This window comes from Columba livia, chromosome 12 (assembly GCF_036013475.1).
Source record: "Columba livia isolate bColLiv1 breed racing homer chromosome 12, bColLiv1.pat.W.v2, whole genome shotgun sequence".
NCBI lineage: Eukaryota > Metazoa > Chordata > Aves > Columbiformes > Columbidae > Columba > Columba livia.
Genome location: NC_088613.1, coordinates 5,974,378 through 5,998,239, shown reverse-complemented (window position 1 = coordinate 5,998,239; position 23,862 = coordinate 5,974,378). Strand labels below are relative to the sequence as shown.

At 40.2% G+C, this 23,862-nt stretch overlaps 1 long non-coding RNA gene across 3 annotated transcripts in view; it reads left to right on the top strand.

Moving 5' to 3' along the window:
- Positions 1-278: 278 nt before the first annotated feature.
- LOC110357430 (uncharacterized) overlaps positions 279-23,862 on the top strand; it is a 51,780-nt gene continuing 28,196 nt past the window's right edge. For 2 of the 3 annotated variants that reach the window (XR_010475629.1, XR_002411089.2), the window contains exons 1-5: positions 279-389; positions 3,605-3,681; positions 4,072-4,162; positions 7,983-12,312; positions 15,497-15,597. This is a non-coding gene — a long non-coding RNA (uncharacterized LOC110357430). The remainder of the gene's footprint in view (positions 390-3,604; positions 3,682-4,071; positions 4,163-7,982; positions 12,313-15,496; positions 15,598-23,862) is intronic. The other variant, XR_002411088.2, reaches the window with a different exon arrangement.

The window sequence follows — 23,862 nt, the reverse complement described above, 5'->3', positions numbered from 1 at the left end:
GGTGTGGCCGAGGTCCATCTTAACACACATACCTTGAGGAAAAACCTGTAGAAAATGGCAAAACAGCCACATTGCACAGAGTTGTGTGTGCCCACTGGGTCTGTGCTCTGCTCAACCTTTAGAAGACCTATGAGGCATCAGGCTAACAGAGGTGATGCTTGCACTGAAGAACAGACAGACAGGCTTTATTCAAGGTTTGTGCTTTAGAGTTATATGGGAGGTACATGTGCATTTGTGTGGTGGCTTGTTTTTGTTTGTTTGTTTGTTTGTTTTTTGGTCAGAGACTTAAATCTGCAGTTACTTTTACTTCCATCCATTTAAAGGTTTATGGATATGTCCAAACCTTACAGTGTCTTTGTGCTGTTGTGGTGATACTACAGTGGCTAAAGGTAGGCTGCATTTCCATATTTCTATTTTTATCTGTATACATAATTTAATAATTATTTGCAACTCTTCAAGCATCTTCACAATTTAAATTTCCATACTATCGATGGCGAAAGCATTTACAAATAGACAACTATTATTGCTTAACCTTCTTGGCATCTTGCTGTGGTACAGCACAATACTAACATGTACCAACTTAACTGCAGATAGAACCACCTACAACTGCAACTTCTAACAAAATATAGATCAATGTGCCAATCAAATGAAAACCTGCTTTGGAGAATTTCATCCAACTTATCTGTTGATCTTACTCTGCTGTGACAAAGATAGTTTAAAGAATCATCTGTGTTTGAAGAGCCTAAAAGCTGTCTTGCAACTACAAGGTGTAATGGACGCAAACTTTTAAAATGACTGGAGCTTATCCAGCTCCCTGAAAGCAGAGGTTAAAATATCCATGTTTTTTTCAATTTTATGTTTATTTATTTTATATTAATTATTTTTATTTATTCTCCATATGCAGCTGAATTCATAGTTCTCTCTCCCCGCCCCCCCCCTTTTTTGTGTGTGTGTGTGTGTTATAAAAAGAGCAGTAGTTTTAGATACCTTCTGAGCCAAAGGTCTTATTTGACTTTTTGACCTGGGTGCAATTTAAAGTGAGTTATGATATTCTGTGACTTCTTAGATTTTGGCTCGTAGTCTTTGGATGCTTTCATTCTTGCACCTGTCATCCATTAGGAGACCTCCTTCTGTGATCTTTCATCATTCAGAATATATGATGATTTTCTTAAACACTTCAGCTAATTGGGAGTGACTCTTGCTTTAAAATATATGGCAGTATTTGTAAATACAGGACGTTGGGCAAGCTTTAAAGGAATATATGCAATTTCACAGGAATTGTTGAAAAATGGAAAGCCACTATAAATTCAAATGACTAACATAAGGGCCCTGTTTTCTGGAGGACTAAGCACACTGTGTTTCTCACATAACTTGCTGGTACAAACAGTGTCAAATGCTCTTCATTACAAGAGAGAGATGTGTTGGTGTCAGTCCTTGCCATTCAACGTACTCTCTGTCTGTAACCTTTAACAGCAGAATGCATTGGTCATGGTGTTTGACTTCAGTAAAAAAAGCAGCATTTTAATTTAATGTATATAAACCCCTCCTAATGTAGGATCCTGATTACTGTGTACTCCTCTGCATAGCAACATGAAGAGGTGGAAAGAGTTTTGTCTCCTTTAAAATCAATGCAGATGTGAGATTATGAGTCTCACTATTTTTTTATGAATGGAAATAGTTGCACATGCCCTCTTCTTGTCTGTGTTGTTAGAAGCCAAGCTCAATACTTGTTTGTGTCCTTTCTAACAATCTAGATTGAATTTCCATATACGCATCACCAGAGAGTTCCTTTAGAACTATGAATAGTTGGTCAGAAACTCAGAAATTAAAAGAAAGGCACAGTTTTGGTTAGAGTAGTGGTCTCTCACGCAGTGTGAACTTGCCCATTGTTAAAAAAACCCCGAACATGAATTAGCCAATCATAATACCTGTCATACTTAGATACAAAATCCTGAGTCAAGCATTGACTTGCAACCCTAAATCCTACATGGGCTTAGGCCAGAGTTTAAATCTCTAGTGGGCTATACTGCTTTGGAGGTAAGACCTTTTTCAAATACCACAAGATGCTGGTATAGCTAAGAATGCCACCATTCCCTGGTGGATTTTCCTTGGAGATTTTTATTCTTAGCTTTAACGAATAAGACTAGGAGGAAATAAATCTCATTTAAACTTTTTGAAGGTTCACACCAATCTCAAATAGAATTGTGAAGAGGATCGTGTAGCTGCCAACAGTTATTCTGAAAGTGTAAATTCTATCCCTAAAGAGAAATGTAGTGTATTTTTTGATGGTGATTTTTGACCCAAAAACTGTTACGGTCTCACTTGTGAAACAGTATTTATGGACTCTTAAATCCACGTATTATTTGGCTGCTGTACACACAGACTGATTCTGCACACCAAAAAAATCCTTCATTGAATTATCTTCCTGGATGAAGTGCTGTTCCTCAATCGGCTGGCTATTCCTTCAGCCCCCATGCACATGGAGTTCCCTATGAGAAGTCATAAATAGGTCTATCGTTTCTCGCTCTTTTATGGGAAGAGTCAGTAACCTGATTACTAATGAGGCCAAAACATGCAAAACTTTTTCAATTGGGTGAAGCAAAAATGAAAGTGTCACAAATAACAAGCTCGTTTCTAGCTCGGATAAAAAAGAGGTTGAAGATCAAAACCACAGGGCAAAAATATTTTTATTGTTAAAAAAAAATAGCTGATACTACAAAACAGCTTATTGAAAAAAAAAAAAAAAAGTTCAAGCGGTGATTTGTTGAAGGTGAACTGTACGGAATTAGGAGGTAAAGTTGGTAAAGCAAAAAAAGCTGCTAGACCCTGATGAGATCCCAAAAGTATTTGCAGCACTATAGCTGATGGCCTTGAGGTTTCTCTCCTCCAGCTATGGAAAACATCTTCAGTAAGCACATGGTGCTTTCTACTAAGAAAGGAGGAAATTCATTTTGTGGGCTAGCAGTAATGAAGTCCAGTGGCAACTCCATAACAGGAAAAGAGTAAAAAGCTTGAGTGACAAACAGTGATAACAGTGTGTTTTTATTCAGATGTAGTTATTTGATACGTGCCTTATTAGGCAGTGGTTTGGACAGTCTCTTGGCAGCACAGTTGGTTATATATGTCACAAATGAGATGGTCTTCAATGGAAGGTACCATTCCAGACAGAAATCCCAAACCAAGCGGTATCCTGGAGGGTCCCCAGGATAAGCCTGTTATTTCAGACCTGCTCGGCAAAGCCTGGGTGTCCTGTGAACACTTGGATAGCTTGAGGGTTCTTCCTGTTTACAAGGTAGTAACCTTGTTCTTGGTTAAATAAACACTTCAGCGTTTCAGTTTATGTAGCCTGTGTTACAGTTGTTAACAAGAGGCACCCTTGAGCTATATAGTAGCTTTATACCGAGATTTCCCATGATCGGATCTTTTACTGTGTTTTACAGAGTTACACAGAGAGGTGGGATGGCCTCTTTGGTAATGAGCATGGACCTGAGCACAGATGTCTCCACACTGCCCCAGATCCCTCAAATGAGCTCTGCCCAAATAGCTGGAGGCATTTTGGTACCTGATTTCATGAGGAGCTAAATGCTGTCATGCTCTCTTCTAGCCTTTCTGTGTCACAGCTCTGCATGATGAGAGATGGGAGGAGGGAAGGATAGCGCTGCTTGCAGAGGCTGCAGGAAGGTAAATACTTTAAAAAATTAGAGGATATCTTAGCTTCAGTTGGCATACCTGAGATACCTAGATGATTAGTTCTATTATATTGTGAGATCTGACAAATTTGTAGGAAGACAAGTTCTTGGCTGGAAGATGGTGTCATTCAAAATACAGCATAAAATCATTTAAGAGGTGCTGGAGACAAGAGCTGATGTAATTGACTCTGGGTGCATCTCTTGTCTGCTTTTTGGTCAGGTCAGCACCTGACATAAGTTTTGTATGAACCCAGGGCACAAACTGTGCTTAGGAGCACTGAACAACCAGAAGGTGAATGAGCTCAAGGAACCAAACTTTAAGGCTGTTTTCAAAATGGGGTTATTTACTTTCATTTTCAGGTCAACTTTTGTGTTCTTATAGGAACTGCTTGGCCTCCAGAAGACACAAAAAAGGGAAAAGGGAGGAGGTCTGGAATGGGATGTGGACACAGGAGAACCAAACAGCTGTGCAGGTTTGGAATTGCAGTTTTCAAAAGTTGATTCTGCAGTCAGGGAAAACAGACCTGTCAAATTTGTAACCTTTTGTGTCATTAGGATGAACTGTAATGAGTCAAGTCAGGGCAAAATGAGCTTCTTTGGCATCAGGCCACTTCTGGATATGAAAGCTTTTAAGACAGCAGGTGACAAATCATCCTGGTAGTGCAGTGGGGTATTAGGAAAGACTCTCACTGGGTTTGAAGCTCGAGTGACTCATATCTGAAACACTATCTGCATGGCTGAAACCTCTCCTCAGTGCTGTGACGTGGTCGCTTTAATCTTGGTGCTGTTCAGGAAAAGCAACTTCTCTTTAGTCTGTTGGTGCTGCTTTGGCGTGTGTTTGGGACAGATCTCAGCAAGTGCTATACCTGGCTTTCTTTGCACTGCCTCACTTACTGTTTTCTTCTTTCATGTCCTGTGTGCTCAGCAGACTTAAAACAGAGCATGAAAATGAGATACCTTCCCCTTTTGCTTGGACATTCCTTTTCCAGCAGGATGCTGACCAAGTGCCCTTCATTCTGAAATGTGCTGCAGGCTGCATGAGATGATAAGCATTAAGGCTTGGGACACCGAGGAAATGGCGAAGCTTTGACTGTCTGGAAAAAAAAATCAGTCTCCTTCAGAGGAACACACATCAGTAACTCGTGCTCTGAGTCTAAGCAAAATGTGTGTGCCTCTTTCATGCTTTCTCTTTCTCTCTCCCCCCAGCCCTTGCACACTACTTTTTTTTTTTTTTTTTTAAGTAATTGCTAATAGTTTAAAACAGCTTTTTATCCAAAATTTTTAAGAGCTGCAAACAGATTTATTGGCAGGTTTCCAGATCTCTTGTGGCAATCGAAAGCAGCTGATGCATGTTTTTAAATCTATTTGCAGACTGCCAGAACTTATGACTCAATTAATAAAACAAATGTGCCTATGAACTGCAGCATAACCCTTTTGACCTTAATAAAGTCCTAAATCTTTTAGAGAATCTTTTGCAAGATTTCAAATCTACACGCACTTAATATTTTCACATACTTGCATGGTAGTTTATTGCCTTACCAAGCTACTAATATACCCTTTGTTAAACTTGTGACCCTTGCATGCACACACCCTTTCCAGATGACTGGCAATTTGGGAAACTTCATCAGACAAAAGGTTACATTTCTGTGCCCTGTTACTTGGTATAACTTCTGTCTGACTAATTGCCACTTAGGACGAGGCAACCTGCTCCTACTCCTTGCACAGGGCAAACACTGGTGACATGGAGGGGTTTGCCATCTCCATACTGTCCTGTGTGCAGGGCCAGATTCACCCTCATCCAGCTGCCACACAGAAGGGAGCGCAGCATCCCAGCCCCTGGCTGGCAGAGTGGCAGGAGACATCTGGCACACTTTTGAGGACAGTTTGATGTTGATCCCCAGTCTCAGAGACTTTTCTGGAGCAGAGTGACCACAACATTTTAAACCACTATGGGAGTATTCCCTGCCGATTGTATGAGGTTGCTGAGTTCAAAGCCCAGTCTCCAAACAATTATTCTTTCACTAGACTGATGCTGGCTTGTGTTTTTGTGCAGAGACAGCTTGTGTCTGCACTGAGATGTGCATTGCAGGCATTCAAGAAGGCTTTCTTGGCATTTTAAATAGGTACAGAAAGGCTACTGATAGAAAATACACCTCCAAGTTTTTGAGTCACTAGTGTGTTTTTGTTGTTTTCTAAGAGGGGGTAAAAGATCAAGGGGAAGGCACAGCTCTTGTGAGGGATCCTGCCAGCATCCTTTGCCCTCATTCTAGCCATGAGTCTTCAGCATGTAAAAAGTGGGGAACATTGTTGATGTTCTTCTCTACTGCATCACTCAAGTCCTGAAGTCATGTTGGTGCAAAGTGCTGAGGAAGGGAGGTTGATGGAGCTGTACCTAGAGGTCCAGATAAGCCTTCAACAGAAGAGGACGCAGAAGTTTGTGCTTCCCCAGCTGCAGCTCAACCTTTCTCTCCTGCGTCCATGGAACAGAGCAAGGACTGCATTTTCCTTAGAGATATTGCTGCCAATTCTCAAGGCGACAGAGGGCATCTGAAGGGGAACACTGATGTGTTTGCTTCTCAGCCTCTTCAGATGGAGGGTTTGGATGAACTTCTGGAAGACAACTTAATAACTGAGTAGTCAACATCAACACAGACTATTGAAATCTGAATTGTAGAGTATCCAGTCTCTCAAGGACTTTAATAAATGCAAAGGCATTACTTCCCAGGAGAGCTGAGCAGACTAGAACAGAAAATTAAGTGTAACAACACTGTTGTCTGCACTTTCCTTTGTCTCTGTCTGTTCATGGTAAGTGCTCTCCCTACAAGTCTTTCACCCAAATGCATGAAATGGTTCAGCTTGCCAGGGATTCTTACAGTCCTGACAATGTCACAGTCAGATAATCCACTGATCTTAGTATATAGTTGTCTTATTAACCCATTATTCTGGTAAAAACTACTTTTACAAATATGAATTAGCTTTTGTCATTGGATCATAAGAACATTTTAATACTCCATAAGAGTGGGAGGAAGATGATTTAAGAATCGAAGGAAGTACCTAAAATAGTTGCAATACTGAGACTGAATTGTTTTACTATTTTGATTTAAATTTCATTCTTACCTCCATTTTTATGCATGAATGGGGTTGAAAGTACAGGCTTCACAGGTTTATGTTGGCCTGTGGAGGTTGGCTGAGTTCAGCTCAGACTTGGTTATCCAGGCTGGCTGAAACAACCTCTTGTAACCTCCTTCTAAGGCAGAACAGTTTCCCATGGCTACAGGATCTTTCTCCATTGCATTCTTCTGGATGATTATATTGTTTCAGCCAGGGGGTTGCATTTGTGCCCTGGCGAATGACCTGTCAGGTAAAAGGAACATTTATGCTTTGGTTACAGCTCATTCCCCATGACCTTTTCTGGCCAAATTATGAAGGGCAAACTGAAGAACTACTCAGTGTTTGGCTGGGTAAGGATTGAGCAAGAGTAGTGGTTATTGGCTTAGGACAGCAAACATCCCCTAGACTGTCTCTGAAAGAGATTTCTCAGGGGTTTCTGATGCAGTAGGTAATGAAGGGCAGATCCATTCCTCATCCTTCTTACCTGAACATCTAAGAGCGTAACTGGGTCTGGTAGAGAAACGGAGGCATCCAAGCTGGCAAGCAGTGCATGCAAGGGCCCCACAGGCCCTGTGGAGATTTGTCTTTGGCTGTGCAGAATTTGATCAGGTCACTGTTTAGTCCTAAATTGTAAAAACTGTATAAGCAGCAATGATGGGCTCAACACCTCCTAAGTTAAAGGGAGTGGGTGGCAAGCTCAGAGTCTGCAGGGTTTGTTGCTTTCTGAACAAAGGACAGCAAAATGGAAAATCGGAATTTTCTGAAACATCGAAGTTCTACTTTGAATATTTTAATTTTACTGAAAGAACAGCCTGATTTGGAGAGGGGAAGGAAAGAGGTTTAGGAGGCAAAATAGTAAGAACTCACTCTTTTAGCTTGTTTCCTATGAGGTGTATGGTTATGCTGTAACTCAGATCAGACAGGACTTCATGTGTGCACAAACCCCACTACTTCCTTATTCTCTTCCTTGGTATATTTTGAATAAGAACAAATTCAGATGCATTTTCACAAGACTGAAGAGGTTTCAAAGACACCAGATTTCTATATTCTTTCATATAACGAGTGCCATTTTATAAAATTTGACATTTTATTACTTTTTAAAATAAAAAAAAAAAAAAGAGTTGAAGAAAAGCTAATTTCCATACAAATTCTGAACAAAACATTCCTGCTATGTCTCCACAGGGTCCTCCCTGGGGATAAGGGACATGTGGGTGCCACTGTCCCCTGCAAGAGGCAGCTCCCGTATGTGATCGGGTGCCATGAGCAATGCTGCCCTCTCGTGCTGCTACTGGATGGAGCCCATCACTGTGCCAGTCCTGCAGTGACAGCCTGTTCCCAGCATTGCTATTGCTATTGCTCTGTCCGGTAGCTTTTGCTTTAACCGCACTATTACTTTACATAAAAGCAGAAGAGGCCAGAGCGGAATGCTGAATGCGTATGTTGAGTCGTTACAGAGTTCAGTTCACCCCAGTCCCAGCTCATTCGTGCTCGACAGAGACTTTAACTCTAAAATTGGGGCAGTAACCATTATCTTTTCTCTTTTAGCTCCTCAACTGTTTTGACTGTAAGTATTTTGGATCTCATAAACAGATGTATAATACCAACCACAGTGCATGACAATTCTGACTGGGGGTCCTAACAGTCTAGTAATTAAAATATAAATATTCGCACTGCAGCGGATTCATGGTATTGTCTTAAATCACTTAAAGGTTTTAACTGCTTAAAGGGAAGGACTGTAGTATAAAATGAAAGAGCTGCTTTTCAGTTAGAGTAAATCCAATCAGCCCTGCCAGCTCTAAACATCCGTAGGTGTCTGCTTGGAAACTCGCAGAGCACCTCACTGCTTTATTTTTACAAGTGTGTCTTCCAGTGATCCTGAGTTCTTCTTAAAAGCAGGCTTGCAATAATTTATGTATGTCTGTGGGGCTGATAATTATAAAGATAAAATGGTATTTTGCAAACTAAACAACTACTTAAAGAATGACCTGAACTCTATATTAAAAAAAAAAAAAAAAAAAAGTCAGGCTTGATCCATAAGCTGACAATAGTAAGGAAATTCAGACACGAACAGGGAAGTGTTCCATATGTTCTCCAATACCTACGCACAACTGGGTGCCTCTTTAATGATGAGCTGAATGCTCCCTGTTGTTCCTAGGTACTGCAGAACATATGGCGTGTTTTTCCCTTTAACTGTGAATTTCCTTGCTTTTGTCAGTAGGTGTCTTAACTCTCTTGTATTTTAATATAGTGTTTGTGTCTCTAAGCATAGTCCATAGGCAAATAGGAGGGGAGATACAGCTGTTGATTGTCTCATATTCTTCTTGAAACTGTATTTCAATACATAATCCATATCTATATAGACACACCTTGTAACTGTTAATAAGAGCCCTCTGAGAGTTTAAAAATCATTTCACTGTTCTCTAAACTTAGCATGGATGATAAATGACCATTTAGTTGCCAATATAGCACAATATTTCAATTTCCTGCCTTCACAGAGGTATTCCAAAGGTTGAATGGAGTTCATACTCACAGTATGTGTTGTCTAGAACTCTATGATCTCTTGCTGGCAAACTTTAAGCAAAACCTTTTCAATTAAGTAAACGCATTCCTTGTGGAAGTCAGCCAACCTAATGCTGGACAAATAGTTTCAGTGACATTTTACAATAACCTCCCCCCGCTTTTGACTCTAGGTAAAGTGTAGGCAGAGTGAGTTTATTAGTCGATGTGTAAGCTATGTGATTAATAAGAAGATTAATATAATGTTGAACTAAAATTTGCTCTATGGCAGTGATCTAAGTCCAGTGTAGTTTCCTTCAGTTCTGCTGGAATCCTGATTTTACATACTGTAACCATGGATAAAATTTAGACTACAACCAGCAGAACAGAGATCATGCTAACAAAAGCACAGGATACTGAGGTATTAACTTGAACCAGATTGAATCTGAGTCTGGTTTGGTGAGGTTTGGTTCTGATCACATTTGGAAATATTCACACCAGGAATTTGTTTTAATAGCTATGGTGTTGATTGCTGGAATATAGGCAGCAAAGGCGATTGAGGAATACCTGTTCCTTTATGAAAAAGTGGGACAAAAACCCTCTCAGAGCTTTTAAAATAAAAGACGTGGCCTTTGACACTGGAATTCCCCAAGAAAAAAACATTGGAGGAGCATTCTGGATAAATACTACTGCGTGCTTGCCCTATGTAGGTACTCTTGTGTGGCACATTTCTTGTTGACTGCTCTTGGAGACAAGTAACTGGGCCGAAGAAACTTTTTGTCTGAGCTGTCACAGCCATTTTTTATGCTAAATATTTGAGAGCCGTGATAACCAGCAATATATAAACGACAGCTTGTTCTAGAGACACAGACAGAAACTCTCCATTTCTCAGTCACCACAACTTTTGAAGCATGTCTGCGTGATGAGGAGAATCTTCCATGGGTTCTGTTCCTTCCCATTGCCTTCCCTTAAGGTAGATTTTCCCCTTCTGTTTGAATGCTACCTGTTTGGCTTAAATAACCCCTTGAACCTTGCTGTTTTCCCATGCTAATTTTATTTTTCTTGCCTTCCGTGTTTCTTTGAAAAGCTATGCATTCCTTCTGGGACTCTATTATGGTTGCTTAAGTAGCCTCCATGCTGAGTTGAAGGATTTTAATTTCCTTACTTCTGACTTCAGGGCCTTTCTGACTAGCTTCCTCATTATTATTTTTTTTTTTTTTAAATCCCCTTTCTAAAGCTTAATGTCACAGTGCTAGGTTTTGTTGCATTCCATCCCACAAGGACACTGAACTTAATTACACTACGCCCCTTTGTACTTAGTGATTCAGCTACAGTTAGTTCTTCAACTCACTTCTACGTGGCATTTGCACTGCTAGTGGAGTACTTTTTTGGGTGTTTTTTTTAAGCAGGAAAGGTAACTTTCAACAGTTATCTCAGTTTATAGTGCAAATGGGGCATTTCTATAAAGAACCTTACAACCCTGTGAATGTTGCCTCATTCACTGGTCTTCTCTAAAACTACATTACATTATCATGGCCAGGGTTGTGGCAGGACAGCTGATACTGCAGTTGGAGAGTTTGGGAGTTTGGTTGAGAAGATCAAGGACTAGAATTAGCAGGTAGAATGACTATGAAGAAGACTCTCTCTTCCCCAGTTCTCTATCCTAACGGTACATGTGGGATTGGTGCATCTCCTTTCCCTGGTTTTCTTCTCTCCTGGAGACAGGAATCTGTGTTCTGTGGATTTTTTGGTGTTTAAAGCCATTCCCATGACTTGAAGAATAAAGTCCAGTGTCATGGGAATGCCTGCCCCATCACACAGTGCGAATGTGGGACTTACGTAGCTAACTGCTCACTTTAAGTCCCGCTACCTTCTCCTCTGTGAGTCCCTGACAGAATCAGATGTGCAGAGTCCCCCAAGCAACAGTTCCTTAATATTTAGCCTGCACATCTTAGAAGCATCAGAAAAATCTCCAGGCATTCATGCATTGGTAAGAAATCTCTTGAAAGGCTGGTATGTGGCTTATCCACTTCTGTCCTTCCACCCTGTCTCACCAGTCTGTCTTATTGAAGTCCCTAGAGAGTTGACTAGGTTCTTCTGTTTTAGCTACTCTTCCCTGAGCAAAGTGCCCTTCTGTTCTTACCTGGGTTGTCCAATCCCTCCTGGAGTTCAGCTAAATGGCAGTGTAAGGATGAGCGATTGCTGGCATTTGTTTGACCACTGCACCTTGTTTTATTGACCACCTTTTGTGATGCTGAGTTGCACTGCTGGAACATCCCCCCAGGAGGACCGCCTGCCTATTGCAGGGCTCAGCTGTAATTTTTGCCCTCTCCTTTACAAACAGATATCTTGTTACCTACGCATAAATGACAGCGTGTCTCTGTCTGCCTTTTATGCTCATTTTTCTCCTGTTTTCTAGTTTCAATAACAAATCTTGTACCTTGTCAGTGTATTTGTAACAAACTTCCAATCCTATTTGGATTTTTCCTACCCCAAAAGTCACCCAATACACCATATGGGGAAACCCTCTTTGTGCACAGTCCATCACCTTCATACACAGTTAAAGATTCTCACGTTCCTCTAGCTGACACTAGGAAGATTTTTGAGAAATCTGTTGTTATCTTCCCACTTATTATAAAAATGACTCTCAGATGTACTTTTACAATCATGGTAGCAAACAGACACTTTTGGAAGAGGAGGGTCAATCTAGAACACTTGCAAGGGGCCCCAAACTAATGAGGTAGAAAGAGATCAACTTGATTAAGGAAGGCACCAGCATAGAACATCCAGTCAATGGTCTGGTCAAGAAAGAGAGTTGTATCACAGAATCTGCTTTTGGCTTCCAGGTGGATTTTCACACTGCAAAACCAAGATGGCAGCAGGAACTAATGCTGCTTTAAGGAGCTGAAACCCAGGGCTGAATCACCAAAGATCAGTTACTGTTTCTTGTAGGAAAGGCAAGACAACAGGCAAAACCGAAGTACTCATTGTTGGAAAGCTGTTTATCTTGCATCTGGTAAGCACCTGTCTGTGTCCTTCTCTTCTATCCCAAACAAGAAACTGGTTTTCTTCAAAGGAAGAAGCTGGCATGGCTCCTTTTGAGTAAAAGTTTTGCAAATCATGGTGAAGTGGTAGGAGAACGCACCTTCTGTTTCTCTTTGATAAACATCACATTGGCTGGTTCAGTTTCCTGGAATTCTCCTTGGTGTTTTCAGAAAATGTGAGTCTGTCTTATCTGCACCTGAACACCATAGAAATGATCACAGCTAAACCTCAGCATGAGGGAATTGCAGATAGAGAACTCGGATGATTTTTTTTAGTGAACATTCCTGTGTAAAGTTGGCCATCTACTTGATTGCAATCCAATGAGATCCCATCTTTGGTCAGAACTAGCTCCCCTTCGTATCAATGTTCCAATAAACTTAATGGAAGTCTTGTGCTCATATGGGTTGGAAAGTAGACAGTTGCCTCACACATCAGACAGAGGAATGGAAGCCAACAGCAAAAATTTTGGTGTATAAACTACCTCAAAGATACCAGCATGGGCACTTTAGAAGCAATCTCAGGTCACTGGATTATTCACTATGACAATTTTCTACAATTGATAATTAACATGAAGGAAATTACTTTAGCATATCTTTATGACATTTTTAAGATTTGTCTTCTGGGATGTGGAATGCAATCAAAATAATCAGATTGTAATTTTGTCTTGATTTTAAAGAATCTGCTGCCAAAAAGATAATTTGTTTGTAGAAATTCAAACAGGAAAAGTGCAAATTTAGGGGATGAATGGTAGGAACAAAAATTTTTGTCCTGTATGTGAATTTTGAAAAACATTATTTCAGTAATGTCTTACTTTTGCAACGTAATTATGGTGATAATTTGGTATGTGGAAGTGAAAATGTCTTCAAAAATGAAAGATAAATGTGGCTTAAAATCACATTCTGACCCCATTTTCATGCCACTTGTCTCCCAGAATGTTCAAGATAGTGGCAAATACTTTCAAAATAGTTTAACACTCTAGACATTACCTGCTTTTGGAAGGGAAAAAAATGCACTTAGCAAAGGCAAACCTTTATTTAATTAGCCACAGTGTAAAGGTTTCTTGTATTCCTTTGCAGTTACACGGCCGTGAGAGACTGTGGAGTACCTGAAGGGTAACTCCTACTGGGACTAATTCAGTCCAGACAGCTCCAAGTATGTTCATTAAGCTCTGGCTGGGTTTCACACAGGTGGGGAAGGTTAGAAGGCAACAGATAGAGAATGGTACTGATTGTGTTAAGCATAAAACACCATCTGTTTCACAAGTAAGGAGGGAACAAAATCTGCACGTCTTGAGGGATACTATCCCGCTGCTAGAAGTCAGCCCTCTTTTTTATTTATTTTTTATTTTCTTGCTACATTTTCAAGCTTCAGCGTAAAGCAGCTAGAATGTAGAAACCATGAGCTCATAAATCAGGGGGCTGCTGAAAAGATGCTGAAGTTTAGACTACTGTGGGGGCTTTCAGACCCATAATACATCAGGAAAAGAGGGAATTTTAAATAAGTGTTATGGTTGGCACGAAAGAGGAAAAGGATAGAATGATGTTTAATTCCAAAAGTTTTAAAACAGAGTACTGTAGGCTTAAAACTCAACTGTTGTAACAGTAGAAATGCTCTTCCTTGACTACTGCTTTCTCTTCACTTTCTAGTGACCAAGTGAAAAAAAAAAAGTGTGTTTGTAATGGCACAGCAAATACGTCAACATACTAACTACTTTATTGTTGAATTAGAAAACTTTCCTGAGGGTTGCTGTGATGAAGAAACATTATGAGCAGATATAAGTCACTGGATGCAGATGTGTCTGAGCACTGTGGAGCTTTGTGGACACTCTGAGCCTCAACTGGGGCCATATGAAGAAAGAAGTAACTTTCCTTCTTGCTCTACTTGCAAAAACATTCTGTGTGGGAAAAACCACTGGTGGGAGCAGCTGCAGGGCTGCAAAATTCTGATGCTTTGGAATATCAAAATGCAAGACTTAGATTTCTGGAGATGCTGAAAGTGATGGTGTGCTCACCCCTTCAGAAACTACCTGCCCATGTGAATTGCTGCATTGTGAATTCAGGGACTGAACTTCAATGTCTCAGTTTCTCTAATTTTGTTTTATGTATAATCCCTAAACTCTGCATTAGTGGGAATCTAAGTGCAAGTAGTCAAGTAAACTGTAAATCTTAACTGTCACAGCTGTATCAAAAGTTTATTTGGTATAATCATATGGAACTGGCAGCCACTCCTTTGCCTTTTTCTGCCTCTCTTATTCCTCCTTTATTATTTTTATTTGGTTTTCTGTGTTTTTAATATAGTTACTTCAACAGGACTAATTTCCTGACCTATTAGATCAATAATGGTTTTCCCAGTTCTTTAGCTGTTGTATGCTGACCTAGTCTTGACTTGTACCAACGGATCGTTCACATTAGAAACAGGATTTCCAGGATGTGAGCCAGACTTTTTACAGAAGAGGGTAAGACAAGCGTGGACACATCTCCTGTGCCCAGCAGTACAGTTGTGGAGGTGGAAGCAACTGATGTCCAGGGTGGCGCGTGTCCCTATGACACACAGATGGTGTGTAGTGGTGGACAAAAAGCCCTAAGCAAATATTTATTGTTTGTTTCAGCTTTACTTTCCTAAGGAGAAGTGTCATCAATATTCACTTAATAACCATTGCAAAAGCTTGTACTCTTCACCTTTCAACATTTGCCTTGCAAGATTAGCAGATTCAAGGATTTTATTTTTTATGTTTAGAAAAAATTTTTCTAGACAGTGCAGGTGACCCCCAGAGCAGCTTGTAATGGTGTCAGTCTAACTGTTGTGTGGTTTTCAGTTGGCTTTCTTGAAAACAAGAGCTTTTGTTTTGTTGGATTTCCTTCTCATTGTGTATTGCAATATTCAAATAAAGAAAGTACAGTGGAAGAATTGAGTGTTAAACACATGGGACCCCAAACAAGGATGGGGGACAATCACCTCATGTCCATTCAGGCCCTGACTTTGCACTGTGGGTATGTCTTCTTCTCTAATATAATTTCAGAGCTCAGACATCTTTGGGCCACCTTGAAGCAATCCCCTGCATCAACTAGAGCATTTCTTCCTGAAGCTATTGAGAGTATAGTTTTTCCTTACAAACTATTTAAGTGCTCAATATATTTTTTTTTTTTTTATTACAGAATATTTTGACTGTTTGAGACTTCTCTCACCAGTCTGCACCTTAACATCCTACACCATTTGACAGGATTCGCTGAAGGACTCCTGAACCAGGGTAGCCAAGGTAGGACCCTATGTCATTAACTGTAGAGTGGAAACAGTGGCTATTTGTTCAGGATCACTGAAGATCAACCTACTGAGAGCAGGACTGCTGTGATAGGATCTGTAAGGCACACTTTGTTTTGGGCTGCTTGTGTGTAGCAATGATGAGGTGAAAGAGTGAGACAGGTCAGCAGCTTTGCAGACACTGAAAAGAGTTCTGAGGCAGAGGGTTTGTGCTGAAGTTTAAAAAAAGACCCTATCTCATATTTGGCCTGAAACCAAGGTCCAAATCTCTTCCTTACTGATTGTCCTGTGTGCTTTTCACTGGGGTTGAACGCACATGAGACTAGACTGAGAGCTGCTGATGCTTTTGGGCACAGTACTTACCTCCTGTTCAGTTTCATTGATGTAAACCTCCCTATACTCTTCATCACCTCCCATTTTCCATCCCTGATGTGCCTATGTACTTGGTAGTAAATGTAAATCAAAACACCTCAGTATCTTCACCAAAGTGGCATGAAGCTTTGGTCATATTTGAAATGTGGGTAGGAATCATCTTTTGCAGCGCTCTTGGATCTCCAGTCGTCTTTGTTGAGACTCTGTTCAGCTGTGGTCGTGGTTGCTAGTGGGCTGAAAGGAGGTGGCCCCAGGCTGTTGGCATAGAGACGGCCATGTAGGTAGAAAAATGTCAACCAGTCCAAAAATCCTGGACTATGCCAAAAAAGTTCCAGTCAATTTTGCAGCAGCTTTAGTTTGTAAAAGTCCTATTTCAACACCCAGTCAAGTAATCATTTTGTGACCTAAACTCTAGGCTTTATTGCACAAAGTACAAGATATTAAGTTCATTATCGACTATAAGGATTTTGATCAAGCAATAATTAGCAGCACTTAAAAGATATTCTGTAGCCTAAACCACCAAATCCATTGGTATATAACATCCAGCCGTGGAACATATGTGTGTGTAATAGTATCAATATTGAAAGCCCCTACTGTGACAAGCCATAGCAAAGCATTTTTAGTCGACATACTTCTGGGATCGCTAATGATTAATTAGTGTGTATCATAATGTAAAGCAAATGTCACCCCTGCTACCTGGGGCTGCTGTCATTTGAGAGGGGAAACGATTTCCAGTGGAACGCTGGCTGGAAAATGCAAACAGCATCGCAGCCTGCCATCTCGTGGGCACAGCCACCCATGGGGAGGGGAACGCGCCTTCCCCGCTGCTGCTGGTTCCTGGCACCGCTCGGAAATGGCCGACAGGTCTCACCATGGTGCAAAACGAGTTAAAAGGAGAAAAATCTGCAACAACAAATGTTTTGCCCTCCATCCCTCTCTGGAGAGCGGCTGCCTGAAAGGGAACGACCTCAGAGGATTGCTAATAACTAGACTAAGATTTCTGATGGCTGCGTGGTGGAGTTGTGTAAATAAAAAGTAAGGATTAAGTGCCTAGGAACTGTATTATTTACTGATGATTTCTCCCATAACTCACATCATTATTTGAGGGTGTTGCAGTTAAAGCAGTTTGCAAGACAGTCACATAACAGAGGTTTTGACTTTTGTTAAGGGAAGTCCAAGAATTTTCTTTCCATGTATGCAAATCACACTGTGCCTACATTTGTTTTAATTCAGTGTTAAGTTTTTATCTCCCCCCCGCTTCTTTTTTACTCCTCAAGAGCTGCAAGTTTTCAATAGAAATAATACTATTTTATAAATACTTGTTGCCTATTTTTTTAAAGGAGCTCCCTGGGAAATAGTTATTAATCGACAGGAAACACCGCAGGTTTGGTCCCACAATGAGATCTATAAAAAGAGATTCTTCTCTTTACAGTGGGCCCCTTTTAATCAAATGGGGCTCCATGCAGATCCAGGGAGCTGGCAGGGTGTATCTCATTGCAGGCTCAGCCTAAAAGTATTTGTTTACTGATTTTTACTGGAAACGTTCTGATCTCCAGAAAGGCTGTCACAACTGAACTAATAGACAAGTTTCCAACACCATTTCAACTGAATGGTTAACTCGATGCATTCAGCTAGTGCATTTGTCTTCAAAAGTGCAGTGTTCAATTTTGTAATGCTACTACCAAGTGATCAAAAAAGGGGCAATATAAAATTAAAGCTGTGGATTCCTAAATACTATAATCAGATATCACTAATCTGGGCAATTTGTGTGAAGTTAATACAGTTTTAGTTCAACTTCAATTTAAAAAGGGAAAGAATTGTTTGATTTACCACATACTTTTGTGCATGCAAGTTGAAAAGCGTGCTTGATTTCCGCTATAAATTGTATCCGTGCCTCACCACTCCGTATTTTAAGAGTTATGCTGACATCCTAAGCACAGTAGGATCTATATTTGACATTTTAAAGGAGCTTTTGTAATTTATGTGGATGTTTGATTCAACATGTTTTTTCAATCTGTAAGATGGGAGGGTTACAATTTAAAAGTGAATCTGAACTTTCATTTTGGATACATTCTAGAAGCAGCTAATTTTAAAAGGTAAACTGTATCACTTGCATATATATTACAATTCTTTGCCTAAACTATATAATCAAAATTTATTATGTAAATAATAAACTAATTGTATAAATAATAATAGCTGTAGGGGTCAGAACTTAATTATCAGAGTGACACCTTACTAATTTCCAGCATGAGTTTGTTTAGTTTGTTGGGCTTTTTTATTTTTTGCTACATTTTCTAACAGATTTTAAAGCTTATTCTCATTTCATGTTGTTATTTTTTAGAAATTACAATTCATGGAAATATTCCATTACATATCAAAAAATACCATGGTTGCCTGGTAAATAAATAATGCTTAAAATGACAGACTTGTTACCAAGAGATGCACAGAGATCAGCAAGGGCAGGGGGATGGGAATTAGTGCAGCTAAATTATAACCATCGCTTCTATGATGAGCCTGACCATAAACAGTGAAATCACAAAATTTTTAGGTAGAGACTTTTTGTGACCCAGGAAGATTTTATTGTAGGGTTTTTTTGGTGTTTGCTGATTTGTGCCAAATGGTGTCTCTGCTTCACACTGTGGGACAAAGGGCTAAGTCTTTTAGTTTCCTGAGGAACAATTTTTACTGTCTCTTTACTGGGACTAGAAATTTCCCTCGTGGGCAAGACAAAGAAATTCTTAGCCCTGATTTGGGCATTTCCCAAGTGCCCACCTTGGGGAGCCAAACGCAGCCAAGCGGTGCTCACTGTGCCGTGGGGAGCATTCTTGGCCTGGTGTGGGGTGGGAGACGTGATGCTGTGGGCATGGTCCCAGCAGAGCTCTCCGGCCAAGCACCCAGCAGGGCTGTGGCTCCAGCAGTGCTGGGGGTGATTACCTCCGCACACACCCGCTCCCGCTGCATGGATCAGCATGACAGTTGGAAAGAAACCCTTTTCCACTTAAATAGTTATTTCAGTTTATTTACCTGTCCAGAGTGAAAAGCAAGTACTGAAACATTGTTCTTTTTTTTTCTCCTGACTTTCTTTTTTTTTTTCAAAGTTCAACTTGTGTTCTGCTCTTATGTTATTTTAGCAAGAACTTGGCAACCTAGCACCTGGAAAGTCCAAGGGATCCTGCCTTTTCTCCAGCATATTTTAATTTTCTTGTGGAAGGAGAATGTGTAGCTTGTCTATGGTGGTGTTCCACACTGTAGATTTTTTTCTCCTTAAAAAGATCTGAGATATCTCTTATATTAAAACCTCTCAGAAAGGATGCAAAGGAAAGCTCAGATAAATTAATATTAGTTATGGACTTTAATGTTATTCTAACTCTACAGTCTTTACTCTGTCTGCTTTGTAATTTGAGGGAAGATTTTCAGAAAGAGACTCAGGGATTCAGAAATGCTTCTGAAATAACAGCACCAGGACACTAAACTCTTCTCTGATTCTTTTCTGGACTGACATGGACAGTGCTGGGAGATGCTTTTGTGTTACTTATGCTGGGGACAGGGGGTCCCCTGTGGATGCTGGGACACTGCAGTCGGGGGGACCAGAGCTGTGACATTCTCTTCAGGCAATTTGTGTCACTGTGGGGAGGGAGACACAGGACCTGGCAGAGGCAGCTGATCTGACAGGGATTGCTGTTGTTGGTGATCCATAGGCACACACATTTTAATGCGAATACTCACTACTGAAGTTACACACATGCTCTAGTACTGAATTATGGCCCATGGGATGCAAGTTTTGGAGGGAAAAGATCAGTATCTGATGATCCAGTTACAGTTCAGCTCTAAGGATGGGGCAGGGCAGAGGTGGGACAGCACAGTGATTTCTGCCCCTGGAGTCCACAGCACTTTTGCTCTTGTGATGGTCTCATCTGTCTTGAGCCCATGCGTGTGCATTGGATGTACAGAGATGTAGATGTATGTATTCTGTCTGTGTGCTTGTAACATAATGTAATATGTGTCTTGTGGGAATAAAACATAAGTATTGCTTATATGCACACAGCTATACACAGCCTGTGATATGTATCTGTTCAGAGATATTCAGCATATTCTATTAATATTTAAGGTATAATTATATTATTAATGCATTACATAAATAGATCGCAGCACTAGCTTGTGTTAGCTGGATATATTCTCTGGTGCATTCATTCAATCTTCCTCGGACCTGCCATATTCTAAACATGAAACAATACAGATTTCTCACTTGAAAGGCCAGCTTTGCAGAGAGTGTATGTTTAATAAAATGCATTCACTGATTTTGTGAAGATACTACACAAGGCTGAATGCTGAGTTTCATAGACATATAGTACTAAAATTGCCTTGCCTATTTTAAAGATAAAAATATCTTTTTGTTCAAATGTTCTGCTTGCTTCTTTACAAATGAAGGAGTTAAATACTGAAAGGCAGGTGGATGCTGTAACTACTTTAGAAAAAGATGAATAGGGCTGATGGCTAAAGCTACAGGGAATCTATTGAAGGTCCAGATGCAGACATGGCTCTTACTCCACACACAGTTCAAAGTGGGGTGAAGCTGCCTGGGTAATTGGCTATGAAATAACTAACCTCTGGGAGAAAATTGCCCTTGTACTTAATTGCTTGTGTTCAGGGTAACATGTAGCCACCTGGCTGATTAGTGCCCTTACCTATATTTACACCCACCCGAGTTTAAATGCAAGCACTATTGTTGGTCTGGCTGTCTGCATTCATCGAGTGGCCCTAGTGGATTAAAGAAACTATGACCACCAAGGTCAGTTTTTCTTTTCATTCTTCTTTTATCTTCTTCTGAATCCCCCATTTCTCACATAAGAAGAGCAAATTCAGTCTTAAAGTAAATCCACTGGCTTTAACCGAACAGTAGTGGAATGAATTTGGTCTCAATTGTTTAGTTTGGTTACACTAAATACTTAAAGCAAGGAAGTAAAATCTAGCAAGGTATTGGAAATTAGAACGCAAGGCAGGTGAATGAGTGGAAGGAAAGTGAAGCACTGAAACACAGAGAAGAGGTTGTGGTGTTTTTGTCATGGAAAGCCTTTGGGAACAGGTTGGATAAACACCTTTCAAAGATGACAGTGATCTTTCTTGAGAAGGAGAGATGGAGGGAGGGTTTTGTGGTGTCCTTACTATGTAGCATTTATGTTAGACTTTTCAGCCACTTAAACATTTAAATGTAAGAGTAATCTCACACTGGAGTAGACTACCCAGAGGGGTTATGGTCTCTGTCCTTGGAGATATTCAAAACCCGATGGGACATGGTCCTGAGCAACCTTGTGTTGAGCAGACTGGTTGGAGTGGAAAATCCATAAAGGTTGCTCCAACCTCAGTTTTTCTGTGCTATGTAATTCTGTAATACAATATCAGCTTAATATTTGTAATTATCTTACATTTTTACATTCATCTTTATTTTCTCTGATTGGGTAAGTGGTTAATTTAGATAGTTTCCTTATTAGGTATTTAGCATTTATGTTTTCAAGCTCAAATTCCAGATGCTCGTGATTATCGTTGATACTGATGATGCTTTACTTCCAGTCAAACTGAAGCAACTTTATAAAACCCTTGAATCAGCCAGTGCTAAGACTGCACCAGCACCGCTCGCTGTGGCTGCTATTTCAGTCTGGAGTGTTGCTACAAGAGATTAGAATCTGATTTTGGGTTGGTTTTGCTACTGCTCATTGAGACCATGCATGAACTCTGATCAGGAGTATATTGCCAGAGAAATCTGGGTCTGAAATTCTGAAATAGATAATGGCGTAGGCATCAGCAGCCACTTTGTGTAACTAATACCTACATATTTTTTAGAGTCAAAAGGAATAATTGGCAAAGGTATGAGATGCCATGTTTCTCTGAAAAGAAATGTCTGTACGTTCTAGAATTAGTCTTGGGTTTTGTCTGGCACCATTAGTTGTATTTAAGAAAATGCAGACTTAGATGTTTTGTTTATGAAGGTTTTGAATATAGACATACTGAAGATGTACCTCAGGGTCTCTAGTTATTTATCACTGAGAAGAGAGGTGAGGATCCCAGAACAGGAAGTGTTTCGACATATTTCTAAACTCAAGGGAAAAACCTGAAGACTTTCCAGCATTCATATGAATGTGTGAGTATTACTGCACCATCCTGTAATTTCCATGCACCTCGTCTCCCGGAGTCATGCTATTGTGCAGGGTCTTAGTTCTTCTACGTAAAAGAAAAAAAGGTATCCAGTTGTCCTCTTGGAGGACAGTTTCAACACAGAAATGTTCAAAAATATGAAGACTAGTAGAAAGGGAAAAGAAATTCCATGTAGAATTGTGTGATTTTTGGATTGGTTTTGTGCTATTTTGACCTCCTGTGTTTGCAAGTGCTTCTAGGGGAGGGTATATTCTCTGGGACCTGGACCTCGTTTAACCAGTTGTGCTGAGCACCTTCAGTGCCTCTTGACTTTGGTGATGGCTGGTTAGCATCTCTTGATATCTATACCTCTTCTGGTAAGATGTGCAGTTTGTAGGAAGGGAAAGAGGTTATGGCAGGAAGGTGTCGAAGGGTAGTTTCTTCAGATACCTCTTTCCATGTCAGTGCTTTGACAGCTCTACTTTAGTGTTGCTTTGTTAGTGTTTTCACTTCCTATCTGCCATGAAAATGCTGACATTTTCCTGCTTTTAGAGCAGAGAAGCTTCAATTCACCATCTTTACTGAGATATGACACTTTGGTGACTTTGAGTCCAGAACACAACCTGAGCAGGAATGATTCACGAGCCTGAACTGAAAGATTTCCACGTGGATAGAAGGTTGATAACTGTACAGAGTTTAAGGCAGTTCCTTTGTTCTCAAGAGGTACCTTATTTATTGAGAAATAGCTGGATGGTATATATGCCAAACAGGTGTTTGGCATGTATTTATTTGGAAGAGACGGAGTCATTGATGGAAGCAAACCCATGGGACAAAGGTTTTCTCCACTTTGCTCAGTCAGCTCAGTCTGGCACTTTTTCTAAACTTGTCATCCAGGTTCTTCACCTGTTGACCCTCTACCCCCAGAGAGAAATTCATCCCACCTGCTTTAGGTGGAAGACCCACTGTCTTTCTCCATTAACTATGGAGAAGGCATAGTCAAATAGCTTAGCTCAGACATCTGTGTTTTAGCAGCCCAGTGTTGAGTGAGATTAACTAATCCTAAGTAATTTGTCTGTTCTGGGGCTCTCTGACTGGTAGAGACATCTCCATTTCAGTATGATACAGGAGACCATGTAGTCCTGGTTAAATTGACAGTTTCTAAACAGTCTGGCTCTGTTTTGGGGAGATCAGAAGGTTAAGGTGAATATTTCTACCTCATGGAATCTAAATCTTGTAGAACAAATCAGTCTAAAATTCTGGTTCTTTCTAATATTTCTCTGTTTTATTTCTAGGTGGATGACTATTAATTTACTCTTTCATTTACATAGTTGAGATAAAGAGAAATGTAGATTATTTTATTGATAAAGATCATGGTACATTCAAAGGTATAGGGAAACTAAATGGAAGGCTTATTGCAATAAAATGGAGCAGGTCAGCAAGAATTGTGACAGGAGAGTAGGATTAACACTTCACAACTCTGAGTGATAAGGACCTGACAAGGGTAATTTCCTTTACAAGTTTCTAGGTGGTTATATATAGACAGAGCTTGAACTTGAGAGATAACACAGACATAAAAATATACATTAAAATGGTGTGACAGGAAAAGATTATGTTAACAACTATTTTCCAGTCTGTAAAATATGGGGAAAGTGCATAAATTCGTGGGTTGGAATGAGAAATTGTCTCCCTTAACTCTATTGTGTTATAATGAGGACCTTCCACTTGTATTAAAAATGGAGCCTTTAGAACCTAGCAACAAAAA